The sequence below is a fragment of the Phacochoerus africanus genome, chromosome 8, assembly GCF_016906955.1.
Source record: "Phacochoerus africanus isolate WHEZ1 chromosome 8, ROS_Pafr_v1, whole genome shotgun sequence".
NCBI lineage: Eukaryota > Metazoa > Chordata > Mammalia > Artiodactyla > Suidae > Phacochoerus > Phacochoerus africanus.
Window position 1 is genome coordinate 76,646,799 of NC_062551.1, and position 16,676 is coordinate 76,663,474.

The following is a 16,676-nucleotide window of genomic DNA, read 5'->3' on the forward strand; positions in this document are numbered from 1 at the left end:
GAGTTGGAGTGTCAGCACCCCAGCTCCCTCAGTCCTCAGGAGAGAACTTGGTTCAGGCTCTGCCCTGGCTCCTTGGTGACATCCCTTAGCAAAGTCCAGTCCTCTCTGTGGGTGCTCCCACCTGCTCCTCCCTCCTTCCAGAGACCAGAGCAGAGGTGCAGGTTCCCTTCCCCTCCAGGCCACGCCCCCTTACGAGGAGTTCACGGCCACAGACAGCCCTGCCCGCCCACCAACAACCTCCCCTCTTTCAAATGGGCCCTGGCACCTCCCAGCTTCAGAGAAAAGCCACTTTCTCATGATTTGCCTGCTCGTGCAATAAATAAAAACCACGAATACACTATAGAAGGTTAAAAACTCTACACAAATATGATACGTCTTTATTTGTAACGAGTGTCACAGTGATGTGACATCTCTGCCTTCTCGAAAACAGTTTATCCTCTAAAGATTTGTGGTGATTGCTCCCGCAATCCTGTTTATACGGTCACATTGGGCCATCTCTGCCTTGTAGAAAATATGAGGGTTAGCTTTAACCTGCCCTCAATTGGAATCCTAACAAATTCTGAGTGAACTTTTTCAAAGAAAAAAAAGCTTTCTCTTACAGAATGTTTTCCATTTTATCTGAAGGAGCCAAAATAGTGGATGGAAGTAGAACCATTTAAACCCATACCTGGTGTCTTTTAGTCCCTTGAGTTTTACTTCCCAAGTCTGATCTCCCGCCCCTGGACTACACAGTGGGGGCAGGGGGCAGGGAATGATGGCAAATTAGGGCAATATCAACCTCAACAAAATCCAGGGAGGCAATGTCTTTATGATACGTTGTTTTTTTGTTTTTTGGCTTTTTTTTTTTTCCCTTTTAGGGCCACACCGGAGGCATTTGGAGGTTCCCAGGCGAGGGGTCAAATCCGAGCTACAGCTGCCGGCCTGCACCATAGCCACAGCAATGTTAGATCCGAGCTGCATCTGTGACCTACACCGCAGCTCAGGACAATTCTGGATCTGTAACCCACTGAGCGAGGCCAGGGATTGAACCTGCAACCTTGTGGATCCTGGTCAGATTCATTTCCGCTCCGTCATGATGGGACCTCCCGTGATACATTGTCTTTTTAAAAAAAGATATTTTTTATCGGAGTGATATACACATAACACAAATTTACCATCGTCACCACTCTAAAGTGTTCAATGCAGTAGCATTAAGTTTGTGCTCAATGTTGTGTGTCTGTTTTATCTGGTTACAAAAGATATAGAAACATTTGTTGTAGAATATATGATTGGAAAAACACAGGGAAGCCCAAAGAAGACAGGAGAAATCACTCCCACTCTAAAATCATTACTGCTATTGATGTCTTTATTTTCAGCCTCTTATTATCCATAATTTTAAAAATTAAAAATGGGATTTTATTCTGTACTTGTTTTGTAAAAAACCTTTTCTCCTATCAGAATATTGTGACTCCTTTTGAGTTGGAGGAATGTATCATTGGATTTTTTAATGATGATAAACATATGTATATATATCCTTATATATATATAACCATAAAATTTACCATTTTAACCGTTTTTTAAGTATACAGTTCAGAGGTAGTAAGTACATTTCCATTGTTGTGCAAACATCAGCACCAACCATCTCCCCAATTTTTTATCATCCCAAACCGAAACTCTCCGCTCCCTTCCCCTCCCCTGACCTCTCTGTGGGAGCCACCCCCCCTCCTGCTCCCCGCACGGCGCCCCACTCCCTAAGTTGTCTTTAACTTTGAAAAAACATTCTGTGTAAGGATAAGGAAGTTCTCTGCTCCATCAGCACAGATAATTGGGAATGTGCCTTAAGCACAAAAACACACTGGTTTGATTCATTCTAGAAACTTCCGCAAGCTTTGCAGAGCCCAGCTCAGCCTGATACTTTGGGGCAAAAGAATCAATAGCGTCTTTCTCAAAGACATGACTGCTCCTTCCCCACTCACATGGAGAAGGACAAAGGGAAAAACATTCTGTTTCCTATGAACTTTCTCCATCCTCACACTAAGCTAAATTGTTTCGGTGCTTTAACAAAAATATAGTTTGGAAAAAGGCAAGGAATAAAACAGGCTAATGATTGTGTTACACTGTGGGTCTATTATGCAATTATGTGCCTTTATGGTAATGTGGAACTGAGTGGCTGTAATGACAGAGTAACAATCTCCACCAAGGGGTGTGCAGCCAGGACAGGGGCTGCATTTAAGGAGTCTCAAGTTGCAGGGTGACTTGCAATTAGGACAAGTGGAAGGAGAATGGAGGGTTGAAAGACCAGGGCTGTGGCATAAGAAGGAAAGTTCCCCTTCCAGGAGCAGGAAGGTCTAGATGGGGCATGACAAGGCAAGTCACCACAATTTGACAAACACAAGTGCCACCTTTCAGTCATCAGATGTTTGTTAACTCTGGAGTTCCCATTGCGGCTCAACAGGATAAGGACCTGACTTTGTCTCTGTGAGGATGTGGGTTCAATCTCTGGCCTCGCTCTGTGGGTTAAGGATCTGGTGTTACCACAAGCTGAGGTGTAGGTCACAGCTACAGCTCTGATTTGACCCCTGGCCTGGGAATTCTACATGCTGCAGGTGTGGCCTAAAAAAAAAAAAAAAAAAAAAAAGATTAAAAGAAAAGTTGCAAGGATGATGCAGAGAATCCCCATAGACACACTATTGCTAATATATTATTTAACATATGACATTTAATGTATTACAATATTGTAATGTATTTCACATTACAATATTTTCATCTCAGCTGAGGAACTAACATTGACAGACTGTTATTAACTAAAGTCTATTCTTTATTAAGATTTCCAGGAGTTCCCATTGTGGCTCAGTGGTTACAAATCCAACTAGGAACCATGAGGTTGCAGGTTCGATCCCTGGCCTTGCTCAGTGGGTTAAGGATCCGGCATTGCCGTGAGCTGTGGTATAGGTTGCAGATGTGGCTCGGATCCTGCATTGCTGTGGCTATGGTGTAGGCCGGTGGCTACAGCTTCAATTAGACCCCTAGCCTGGAAACCTCCACATGCCGCAGGAGTGGCCCTAGAAAAGGCAAAAAGACAATAATAATAATAATAATAATAATAATAATAATAATAATAATAATAATATAGCATCTTGAATGGAAGCCTAGAACAGGAAAAGAACACTGAGGAAACAAAACCCAGGAAAACTTTTTTTTTTTTGTCTTTTTGCCTTTTCTAGGGCCACTCCTGCGGCATGTGGAGGTTTCCAGGCTAGGGGTCTAATCGGAGCTGAAGCTGCCAGCTTATGCCTCCGAGCCGCGTCTGCGACCTACACCACAGCTTACAACAACACCAGATCCTTAACACACTGAGCAAGGGCAGGGACGAACCCACAACCTCATGGTTCCTAGTCGGATTCTTTAACCACTGCGCCATGATGGGAACTCCATGTATTATTTTTAGATGTCACATCTCCCGAGGGTGGCAAAGATTTCCCAGACTTCCCTTGTTTGGAGTGACCTGCACAATTTCGAGGAGCACTGGTCAGATATTTTGTAGACTGTGCTTCAGGGGTTTTTTTTTTTGGCCATGCCCATGGCATGTGGAAATTACTGGGCCAGGGACTGAACCTGTGCCATGGCAGTGATGATGCTGGATCCTTTAACTGCTAGGCCACCAGGGAACTCCCAGTTCAGTTTCGTCTGATGTTTTTCTCATGGGTTATGGGTTACTGGGCAGGGGTTATGGGTCAGGGGAGGAAGACCGCAGAGGCAAGACTGCAGAGGCAAAGCCCCATTCTCAGCACATCATCTCAAGGGGACAACGCCATCCACGTGACTGATCCCTGTTGATGCTGACCTTGCTGTGGCAGCATCTGCCCAGCTGCTCTGCTGTAACGTTTCTCTTTTCCCCTCTTTCTGCCCTTCTGAAGGAGTCACTGTGTACAGCGCACACTGGACCAGAAGTCCGCTCCACCTCCTTGACGGGGGAGCATCTCCATAAATTCTTTAGAATTCTCTATATGGGACCTATGCCTTTTCTTTCCCCTTAATTTCCTTACTCAATTTTCTATTTATGTCAGTATAGATTTATGGATATTTACTTTATACTTCGGGTTATATTCTAATACTATGCTGTTTTCCTTGCCCAAATGATTCCCGTTTTGGCTTCTAGGAGTGCTTTTGGTGGACTCCTGTGTCCCTTTCATGCACGCTCATCCTTTTCTTCTTGAGAGTTTTCTTGTTCTCTGGCACTGCAAGATGCTCCTGGCTCATCTTGTACTCTCCCTGCCAAGTCCTAGACTCCACCATTTCTCCAAGGAGCGCTTTTATTAGAAAATGGTATTATAAGCCAAGATCTGGGCACTGGGTCTTAGAGGTTTTAAGCACCAGGGGGGCACATCTGGTTTCCTTTCTACACGTGCGCCTCTGCATGCTGTGGGGAGAGCGTATTGGTGGCGGCCAGGGAGGAAACTTGATACCAGTTAGGAGGATGTCACAGGCGTTCGGGCGAGAGGTACGGGGACCCACTTGGACCCTCAGAGTTAATTTGAAGATGATGCGAAATGAGATATTTGTGATGAACAGATGTAGCAAGAAGCCTTCTTGTAGCTTCCTTTATCTCACCAAAAGCAAAACTTTGGAGAATGAAACTATCATAAATTCCCTTCTCTGAGGGAGTTTTATGTCCAAGAAAAAGATGGAGGAGATCCTTTGCACCTGCATAAACGAACATTACCACAAATTTTCTTATCTCCTGTTTGTTCCCCTAGAAACCCATTCGTTCCTCCCCGTAGATGCCTCTTCTCTCTCTTCTCTTTCCCATTTTAGCTATTGGGCGAAGTACTTCTTTAGTGAGCTTTCATTTACATATGAATAAATGGGGGGTATCCCTCCTGTTAATCTAGCTTTTGTCAGTTTAATTTGTGAGCTCCCAGGAACTGAGCCTGAGAGGTTTTTCCTCACCGATAGCGATAATAGCCTGAGCTACTCCCATTGTAGCTCAGCAGGTTAAGAACCCGACTAGTATCCTGAGGATGTGGGTTTGATCCCCAGTTGTGCATTGCTGCAAGCTGCAGCACAGGCTGCAGATGCCGCTCAGATCTGGTGTTGCTATGTGTGTCACATAGGCCTGCTCCAATTGGAGCCCTAGCCTAGAAACGTCCATATGCCACAGGTGCAGCCCTAAAAAATCTTTTAAAAAGAAAAAAGAAAAGAAACACACACAAGGTCAGGTAGAGATGAGTTCGTGTGATGAACTCACCGGATTGGTCCTCTGCCCAGCCCTTTTCAGGCCCCAGCCAGCCTACCTCTACCCCTCAACCCCTCCAACACCTTCCCTTTCTCTTCACTTAACTCTGAATTGAATTCTCTTGCTTACAACCAGGAAGTCTAACCAATAGAGGATTGACCTTTGACCTCTAAAGCAGCATCCTGGAAGACATCACTTCACCACCCTTCCCCGACTCTCACACAGAGCCCAGCACATGGGCCAAGCTCCACAAAGGCTTGTTGAGCTGGATTTGTGCTACTCAATGAATGAAACGATGGGGTGCCATCGGCAAACAATGGGGCACCATTGACAGGTCTGTGGGGTGCACACCCCCCCCCCCCCCCCCCGCCCCGTAACCCACTTAAGAAAATAAACTGTTTGCAAGTTCTTTTTCCACATTCATTTGCATGGAAACAATTATTGTGCTAATTAAAACTGAGTCTTATCTGTTCATTAAAGTCAGCCCAGCAGGACCTCCAGTTGGCCAGATAGTATTGGCAGAAAGTTGCAAGTTCTCTGGTAGTGGAAAAGAAGCCATTTTCACTTCGCATCACATGTTTAATAATTCAGGTGACTGTGAATCTGGCTGACCCTCCATTCAAGAGCCTCACAAGAGTGAGCTTGGCAAGAACACGTCCATCAACATCCGTATCCGAACTCAAATGTATGGGAATTTGTAATCCTTCTCCCAGCCTGGCCTGGCTGGAGGGTGCCTGACTCCAGAAAGGAAAGGTTTGTTGCTCAAATTAATAGTACAAACAAGATTTCAGAAGGGAATGTTTAACCTACTTAAGAGAACACACTGGTTTCAATCGATTAGTACTATTTGCACACAATGAATGAGCTAATTGCAGATAAGCCTTCTCTCTGCTTTGAAGAGGGATCCGGCAGGACCAGTACTTGGCAACACTTTGCCAAGAGTTAGTTAGTATCACCACATGTTCCTGAAAGGAATAATGTCACAATTCACTGAAAGCAATTCCCTAAATTCAGATTTCTAAGTAATTCTCGGTAATATTCACTAAGCCTTGATGTCGGCATCTATAAAATGGGGTTGATACCTATTCATAGGGTTGTTGTGAGGAGTTAATGGGTGCATCTATGCCCATACAGAGCAGCTAAATTCTTTCTGGCCTTCCCCCAAAATTGGTCAAATGAGCAGACAGATTCTGGGCTGAGCTGCTGATGGGGACTAACAGGCATCCTGCTGATTTAGCAACCGCTGTATTTATGGGATGAAAACAGCATCAGCCTTCCATCTAGGCTCTCCTATCAACCAGCAGGGCAACTTGGGATCAAACATTTCTCCTCTGTCAAATGAGATAGATGAATTAGCTGTGTGGCTTGAAACTTAAAATAAAAGAAAGAAAGAAAGAAAGAAGGAAAGAAAGAAAGGAAGGAAGGAAGGAAGGAAGGAAGGAAGGAAGGAAGGAAGGAAGGAAGGAAGAAAAAAAATTCTTTGCTTGCTTATTCTGTCAGGGGGGAAAAACTTTTCCTCTATCCTCTTAGGGGTATGTCTGAGGACCTGCAAATTGAACTAACAAAAGACATTAACCAAAGAAAAGACACAATTTTTATTAAAATATATATGTGCATGAGAGTTCACAGAAAAGAACTGAAAATAAAAAAAAGTCAGACTCAGGGGACTATATACTGGTTTAACAAAGGAAAGAGGGAGGGTTTAGTCTTTAAAGGGCAATGAATTGGGGAAAGTGACTAGGAAATATACAAGGGGAACTGATGGAAATAAGGGTTATTTTAATAAGGTCTATTTTTTTTCAAGTCAATGGTTATTTATTTAATTCAAAGAATACCTTATAGTCACAAGAAAGCCAGAAACCACAATATTTTCTTTTTTGATTCTGCCTAACTAAAAGCTCTGCCGCATCTATGTAACTCAAAGGCCATCAGCTTCAAAGGAAGAATACAGTCTAGCCAAAAGGTTGCCATTTCAACAATTTCCAGTGGCACAGTAGAAAATGCTGCACACCTGAAACGGTCACCTACCCATTTTAACAAGGTCTTCAAGCCCCTTGACCTTGGTGATCTTTGATAAGAGATGTCTTTCTCGCCCTGGTGCTGGGGGGGGGGGTCTTCCTCAAAGGGAAGTTGGGGCCCTGCTTTTAGGCAGATCCCGGAGGGCAGAGAACTACTCTTGCATCCAGTGGTTCGCGGTTGCCCTCAGCTCAAAATAATTCCTTGGCAAAGTGGCCTGTTTGGGGTGGCCTGTTCTGATCCCCTTCAGTTCCAAGTGGAACCATAATGAGAATGGACTGGAATGGAGTGTTGAGAGGATCCAGCCCAGACAGTCCTCGGCTGAGCTCTCTTGACTGTGGGAACTTAAAGCCAGGGGAACCTCTGAGAACCCAGATAAAACCATTCCTCTCCTCCTGTATTCATTCCACAAATACTTACTGAGCACTGTCCCCATGCCTGATATTACCTTAGGCATGGCAACAAACAAACAATCAAAAAAATAAATAAATACAGGAGTTCCCGTCGTGACGCAGTGAAAATGAATCCGACTGGGAACCATGAGGTTGCAGGTTCGATCCCTGGCCTTGCTCAGTGGGTTAAGGATCCGGTGTTGCCGTGAGCTGTGGTGTAGATCACAGATGTGGCTCGGATCCTGCGTTGCTGTGGCTGTGGTATAGGCTGGCAGCTGTAGCTCTGATTCGACCCCTAGCCTGGGAACCTCCATATGCTGTGGGTGCAGCCCTAAAAAGACAAAAAGACAAAAAGACAAAAGACAAAAAGACAAAAAAAAAGGAAGAAGACAAAAAACCCCAAACAAACTCAAATCAGTAAATACATGAACAAGATTCTCTGGATGAAGAGAAATGCTATGGAGCCAATAAAAGAGTGATGGTCCAGAGAGGGTCTTAGTTTGCATTTCCAAGAAGTCCATTCTATGGAAAGGATTTGAGCACAAATTAGCTCATTGAAGAGGCGAGTGGGAGTTCCTGTGAGCTCTCAGAGTGGAGTATTTGCAAATATGAGTATTTCATTTAAAAATAGCAATAATAGGAGTTGCTGCTGTGATCCAGCAGGTTAAGAGCACAACATAATGCCCATGAGGATACAGGCTTAACCCCTGGCCTCACTCAGAGGCGTAAGGATCCAGCATTGCCTCAAGCTGTCGTGTAGGTCGCAGATGCAGCTCCAGTTCGACCCCTAGCCTGGAAATTTCTATATGCCACAGGTGTGGCCCTAACCTAAAAAGAAAAAAAAAAAAAAAGCAAGTCCCAGAAATTTAGATAAGGAATGTGCAATGAGACAAAGAAGGGACAAAAATCGGTCAAGGGGGAATGCGTGGGGCTCCATCCAGAGAGCCTTTCAGGGCACGCTCGGCTGCATGCCGCCTGAAGGGAGAGGGGCCTGGGTATTTATCCACCAGCTCCTATCCGTCACTGTTGTGGGGCTGCCCTTGGGGAAGAAGGCAGGGTACCAATTCCTGGACACTTCCACACTGCCCGTGGGCAGTGCCACTCTGGCACCCAGAAAAAAAGCCCTCGGGGAGTCTAAGGGGCTGGCATTTGGAAGTCAGACCAGCACACAGTGAAATGCCTAAAACTAAGGGACTAGATGCAGAGGAGCCACGGTGACTGCCGAGGGCAAGAAGAGGTCTCCACTCAGTGGATGCCAATAACAAGTTTCTCTGGAATTTTTTCTTGGAGGGGGGGTGAGGGTGAGCCATGAGATGCTGACTGTGTCCTCCTTTGCTTTCCAAGTAATTTCACATTTACAGAGAGTTGCAAGAAGAGTACAAAAAGCTTCCCCCTGCCCGTGACCTTTTTTGCTAGGTGAGCTTGGAGACAGGCTACTTCATCACTCCCCAGTCCTTTAGTAGGTATTCATGCCCTGTAAACAAGGACATTCTCCCACATAACTGCTATGCAGCCATCAAGATCAGGCCATGGATGTGGATCCATTACAACCATCCAACCCACAGAGCCCCGTTGTCTCAACGGTTGTTTATGGCCAAGTGCTCTAAATCAGGATCCCACATCACTGAGCTCCCTTCAGTGGACCCTCTCTCCAATTTTCACAATCTTGACACTGTCAGGTCTGTTTTTTTTTGTACAAGCTCCCCCCTCCCCCAATTTGGGTTTGGCTGATGTTTCCCACAATTAGATTTAAGTTATGCATTTCAGCAGAAACATCACAAGAATACTCCTGTGTGGGAGTTCCCGTGGTGGCTCAGTGGAGACAAATCTGACTGGCATCCATGAGGACGCAGGTTCGATCCCTGGCCTCGCTCAATGGGTTAAGAATCCAGTGTTGCCATGGTCTGTGGTGTAGGTCCCAGATGCGGCTTGGATTTGGCATGGCTGTGGCTGTGGTGAAGGCTGGCAGCTGCAGCAGCTCCGATATGACCCCTAGCCTGGGAACTTCCATATGCCTTGGCAGCAGCCCTAAAAAGCAAAAAATAAATAAATAAATAAAAGAATACTCCTGTGTGTTTCTTATTGTATCCTATCAAGTGGTACGTGGTTTTGATTTGTCCCATTACTGAAGATTGCATCACTCGACTAAGGTGGTGGCTGCCAAGTTTCTCCATGTAACGTTACTCTTTTTCCCTTTGGAATGAGGAAGTATGTGGCGGTTGGTCCTTTGAGCCTATGTACATGTCCTGTTTCTCATCAAACTTTCACTCACTAGTTTTTACATCCATTGATATTTCTTGGCTGAATTCGTTATTGCTGTGACCGTTGCCAAATGGTGATTTTCTAATTCCATCATTCCTTTTCAATGTTTATGAGTTGGCATTCTGCTGTAAAACCTTTCCCTTCTCCCGCTTATGTATTCATTCATTAATTTATATCCCTGTGTACTCAAGGGTTCCTTTTTCATTCAGTGCATTATAATCTGTTCCTAACATCATTGATTTTGATGCTCAAATTGTCCCAGATCTGGCCCCCTCAAGCTAGCTTCTGTGTCCTTTCTGACATTTTCTCATCCTGCTTTGATCAGTCACTTACTTTCTAACACAAAAAGAGAGTCTAGCTTGTCTTATACTTTCTCTACTCCAGCTTGGAATCAGCCATTTCTCTACTCCAGCTTGGAATCAGCCATTTGGATGCCTTATTTTTATCTTAGCAAAGAAAGACATTTCAACACCATGACCTGAGTGTTAAGGGTATTTATTGCTTGGGGAATGGGAGCTTCTGAGCCCTATCACTGACCACATGCGTTTACTTCTATATCTGTTTTGCATCTGCCTCTGTTGAAAATGTAAGTTCGCACAGATACCCCCAATTCCAATACAATACCACAGATTCTATTCTAGTTTTTCTCCCTTTCCATGTGTGTAACCCCTCAAACAATGAGAAACCTGGCCATCATTATCCTCAATATAGTTAATGACTGGACCAATTCCCCTTGCATAATAAGCTCCGGTTGCCACTCTCGCCTATGCCTGCAGTCATCTTCATCCTGCCAGGGCACTGTGGCTGCATGCCAATCCCCCTCCCCACTCCCTGCCTCATGCAAACACCCTCTTCTCGCCGCTCAGGTTTCAGCGCCTCCCACCAGCTGCCAGACCACAAAGCCTTGCGCCCCACTACAGACTTCTATCTTGCTGGTCCCAACTGCATGGCTTTTGGACTCCATCATTCAGGAGGGCAGACAGGAAAGAAGGAAGGTGCGAACTGGAATTCTAATTCTAACGATGGAGACTGTCGTAGGTCGGATCCTCTAGAAGCAGCACCTGAGAGCAGAATGCATATGCCTGTGACTTACTGAGGAAATGCACTCAAAAGAAATTAGCAAGGGAGTAGTAAGAGAAGCAGGAGGGAGAAAAGAAAAGAAGCCACACAAGAGACAAGAAAGTTAGTTTGATCCATTCACAGAAGCAGTGCAGGACCTGGGGATGGGCGACTTTATCGTAAAAGGGGATCTGTTGAGGAAAAATCACCTCCAGCTTGGATATCATCAGTGTCCAAAAGTAAGACACATGAACATGGGGAGATTTTGACAAGGCTCTTTACTTCTGCAGATGGGCGCGCATGCTCCCTGTTGGTGACAAGCAGGCAAGTGAGCAAGCATGCACGAAGAAGGAAGAACCCACCATTTATCCCTAACGCCAGTAGTACATCTGTCCCCTTCCCATTGTCAGGTCAGGGCCTACATTCTTCTCGGTTGGCTAATTTGACACATACTCCTACTGGGAGAAGAGGGAAAAGGGGAGGGGTGGAGGAGGGTGTCTCAGGCAAAGCAGGAGCAAAATGGAATAACCAAGGCTTCCCTTGATAGAAAAGACATGTGTTAATTCTCACAACACCAACGGCCTCTGCTACACATCCATTTTCTCTGACTCCAAAGGGAACCAAGATTTCCATTCTGGACACACAAGGGTTGTGTGACAAGAGTCAACAAAGTTTTCCTTAGGGGCTAGATCATAAACATCGCAGGCTTTGAAGACCATAGAATCTCTAATGTAACTACTTATTCTGGCCTTCAGGCCAGCATAAAAATATGTAAATGAATGGGTGTAGTTATGTTCCTATAAAACCATATGGACAAAAACAGGTGAGGGGGTGTATTTGGTTCTTGGGTCCTAGTTTGTGGATCCCTGCATTCCCTCCTGCCAAGTAATGAGTCCAAACAAACCCAGGCACTTTGTGGTGACCAGCTGATGGAGAGGGCCCTCTAAAACACCAAGGTTTATTTTTTCCAGCTCTCCCTGTTGCTTTTCAAGGCCTAAGCTGGACCATCAGAGAGGGATTCAGGAAAATGAGATCAAGAGCTCTAAATTTTCTCCCAGTTTGGGACCTGGAACTGGATAAAGGGGCGAATTGGTCAGTCAAGGGCCTAAACTCCCTAAGGGGCCTAAATGCAGCACTGGAATAATAAGTTGACAGAGAAAATTAAACTGAGTGACTTAAAAAAATGATAAAAGCACATACAAAAGAATGAATTTGAACCCCTGCCTCACACCATATACAGAAATTGACTCTAAATGGATCAAAGACTCAAATGTAAAGGCTGAAAGTATAGCCCAGGGAACGATCTCCAGTCTCTTGGGATAGAATGTGAGGGAAGATGAGGTGAGAAAGGGAAGGTATGCGTATGTATGTATATGTATGTATGTGTGTGTGTGTGTGTGTGTGTGTACATATGACTGGGTCACTTTGCTGTATAGCAGAAATTGGTACAACATTGTAAATCAACTATACTTTAAATAAAAATCATTTTTAAATAATTTTTTTTTAAAAAAGAGACTATGCAAAAAAAAAAAAAAAGAAAAGCTAAGACCATTAAGTGTCATAAGAAAACATTGATGTGGCTCTTTGTGACTGTGGATTAAGCAAGGGTTTCTTATACATGACACCTAAACCATGAACACTCAAAGAAAAAAACAGCTAAATCAGAGTTCATCAAATTTAAATCTTTTGTGTGTCAAGTAACGCTGTGATGGTCAATTTTGTGCCAACATGGCTAGGCTGTAGTAGACAGTTATTTAGGCAAGGACCAGTCTAGATGTGGCTGTTTTCCTTAGATGTAGTTAAAATCTATAATCAGTTGAATGTAGGTAAAAGAGATTACCCTCTACAGTGTGGCTGGGCCTCATCCAATTAGTTGAAGGCCTTAAGAGTAAAGCCTGGAGTTTCTGGGAAAAAGAAGCGATTCTGCCTCAAAAACACATCCTGCCTGAGTTTCCAGCTTGCCATCCTGCCTTCTGAATTTCAGACGTGTCATCTGTACATTTTTGTGAGCCAGGGCCTTCAAATAAATCTCTTTTTATTGTTTGCATTGCTTTTGTTTCTCTGGAGAACCTTGTCTAATACAGACACTATCAACATAGTGAAAAGATAACCCACAGAATCAGACCAAATTTTATATCAATAAGGGTCTAGTACCCAGAATCTATAAAGAATTCTTACAACAGTAAAAAGTGAAATAGCCTAATTTTCAGCAGGGGCAAAGGGTCTGAGTAGACATTTCTCCAAAGAAGATATACAAATGGCCAATAAGCCCATGAAAAGATGCTCAGCATCATTAGTTATCAGGGAGATGTGTTTAATTTGGAGGAAAGTTCATTGAGCTTCTTGAATCTGTGGGTGTATAGTTTTCCTCATATTTGAGAATATTTTGGCTTTTATTTCTTTAAATTTTTTCTATCCTCTTTCTCTCCTCTCGGTCTCAGATGTTGGGTCATTTGAGAGTGTCCCAGAAGTCACCGTTTACTTTCATCTAGTCTTTTTCTCTGTGTGTGTGTTTTGTTACAGATCGTTTCAATTGCGATGTTTTCAAATTCAGTGATATTTTTTTCTGTAGGACCCAATCTGCTTTTGATATCATCCAGTGTTATTTTTCATTTCAGATACTATAAAACTCACCTCACTAATTTCCCTTCTCTCTGGGGGCAGTCCATACTGCCTGGTTTCCAATATCTGAAAAACCACTGCTTCATATATTTTGTCTGATTTTCTAGGTGCTTAAGGTAGGTGAATAACTCTGGTCTCTGTTTCTCTATTACGGCCAGAAGCAGTATTCAAACACGTTTTAAAACCATAACAAGGGGTTCCTGTCATGGCTCAGTGGAAATGAATCCAACTGGTAACCGTGAGGTTTCGGGTTCAATTCCTGGCCTCATTCAGTGGGTTAAGGACCCAGGGTTGCTGTGGCTGTGGTATAGGCCAGCAGCTGTAGCTCAAATTTGACCCCCAGCCTGGGAACTTCCATATGCCATGGGTATGGCCGTAAAAAGAAAAAAAAAAAGTTTTAAAAAATAAAATAGGAGTTCCCATCATGGCTCAGTGGTTAGCAAATCCGACTAGGAACCATGAGGTTGAGGGTTCGATCCCTGGCCTTGCTCAGTGGGTTAAGGATCCAGCGTTGCCGTGAGCTGTGGTGTAGGTTGCAGACGCGGCTCAGATCTGGCGTTTTGTGGCTCTGGTGTAGGCTGGTGGCTACAGCTCCTATTCGACCCCTGGCCTGGGAACCTCCATATGCCACGGGTGCAGCCCAAGAAATGGAGAAAAGACAAAAATAAAATAAAATAAATAAAACCATAACTATTTTATTTTATTTTTTGGCCACATTCAGAGCATGCAGAAGTCCCCAGGCCAGGGATCAAACCCAATCCACAGCAGTGAAAAGACCAAGTCCTTAAAATCTAGGCCACCAGGGAACTCCTAAAACCAGCACAATTTTTTTTAACTTTCTTCTGATATTTCATTGTTAGTGTAAAGAAATGCAAGATGTCTGTACATTCATCTTGTAGCCTGCTATCTTGCTTAATTCATTTATTCCACTAGTTTTTACATGGAATCTTTAGGGTTTTCTATATAGAGTATTATGTCATCTGCATATAATATTAATTTTACCTCTTTCCTTCCAATTTGGGTACTTTTCATTTATCTTTCTTATTTGACTCCTGTGGCTAGGACTTCCAATTATTATGCTGGCTAGAAGTGCTGAGAATGAGCCTCCTTGTCTTGTTCCAGAATTTAGTGGGAAGATTTTACCTTTCACCACTGAGCATTATATTGGCTGTGGGCTTGCCATAAATGGCTTTTATCATGTTGAAATATGCTCCCTCTATACTCACTTTAGGGAGAGTTTTTCTCATGAATGGATGTTGAATTTCATCAACTGCCTTTTCTGCATCTCTTGAGATCGTCATGTGGTTTTTGTCTTTTGCTGACATGGTGTATCACATTGATTGATCTGTGTGTTGAACCATCCTTGTGACTTGGAATAATCCAGCTGGATCACGGTGTATGCTTTTTTTTTTTTTTTTTATGTGTTGTTGGATTCAGTCTGCTGATATTTTGTTGAGGATTTTTGCATCTATATTCATCTGATGAAATTGGCCTGTAATTTTCTTTGTTTCGGTAACATCTCTGATTTTGATATCAGGGTGATGGTGGCTTCAGAGAATGACTTTAGGAGTTTCCATCCGTTAAAATCTTTTGAAAGAGTTTGAGAAGGATACATATAAATTCTTTGTATGTTTGGTAGAATTCCCCAGTGAAGCCAGCCATTCCTGGACTTTTGTTTGCAGGGAATTTTTTAAATTATTATAGTTAAAGATTCTATTTCACTTCTAGTGATCAGTCTGTTCAAATTATCTGTTTCTTCTTTCAGTTTTGGCAGGTTGTCTGTTTCTAGAAACTTGTCCGCTTCGTCTAGATTGTCCATTTTGTTGGCATATAACTTGACCATAGTATTTTCTTATGCTATCATTTATATGTGGAATCTAAAAAATGATACAAATGAACTTATTAATGAAACAAAAACAGACTCAGAGACATAGAAAACAAACGTATGGTTACCCAAGGGGAAGGGAGGGAGATAAGTTAGGAGTGTGGGATCAACAGATACACACCCCTGCATATAAAATAGATAAACAGGAGTTCCTGCTCGTGGCTCAGTGGTTAACGAATCCGACTGGGAACCATGAGGTTGAGGGTTCGATCCCTGGACTTGCTCAGTGGGTTAGGGATCCGGCGTTGCTGTGAGCTGTGGTATAGGTCGCAGACGCGGCTCGGATCTGGCATTGCTGTGGCTGTGGCATAGGCCGGTGGCTACTGCTCCGATTCGACCCCTGGCCTGGGAACCTCCATATACTGCGGGAGGAGCCCTAGAAAAGGCAAAAAGACAAAAAATTAAAAAAATAAAATAAAATAGATAAGCAACAAGGACCTGCTGTACAGCATAGGGACCTATACTCACTATCTCGTAATAACCTGTCATGGAAAAGAATCTGAAAAAAGTGTGTATGAATACATGCATATAACTGAATCACTTTGCTGTATACCTGACACTGATACTATATTGTCACTCGATTATTGTTCAATTTTTTAAAAAATTGGCACAATAAACTATTTAAGTTGGCAGTCGAGGACCCAAGAAGCAGAATCTGGCTAATGAATTGATTACAAATCAACTGCGAAGGAGGTGGGATCTCTTCACTGCAGGACTTTGGCTTTGTTGAATGTGGTTGGCAGATTTGAGGTCTGAGCACACTGCTCAGCACGCAAGCTAAGCTCCATGACCAAGAACTTCCTCTGCCTACCGTGAGAATTCAGCTTCTCTTTGAAAGGTTCAACAGATACTGACATAATTTGCTCTTAAAGGACCACCAAAAGACTAGCCTTCCCAAGCATGCCTGTCTCTTCCTCTGCCCTGACAGGAACAAAAGGACCTGGGGAAAGCGAGTTTCTAGGTCATCAGATGTGAGAATTCTCTTCTGATAGTCATCTTTCTGCATGCCAGTCCCATCAAGTCGTGGTAACTGTAGCCATTTTCAGGGTAGAGGTCAGGCTTCTGCCTAGCCTACAGCGAGTGTCCTTTGAGATCTGGAACCCCTGTGGCTCCAGCCACCCCAACCCTCCAGGCCCTCTTAGGCACCACTGGTCCTATTTGAGCAGCATCTGTTTGCATGACTTCTTCTCCATTCAATCTAAGTGACCCACTCCTTTTCACAGCT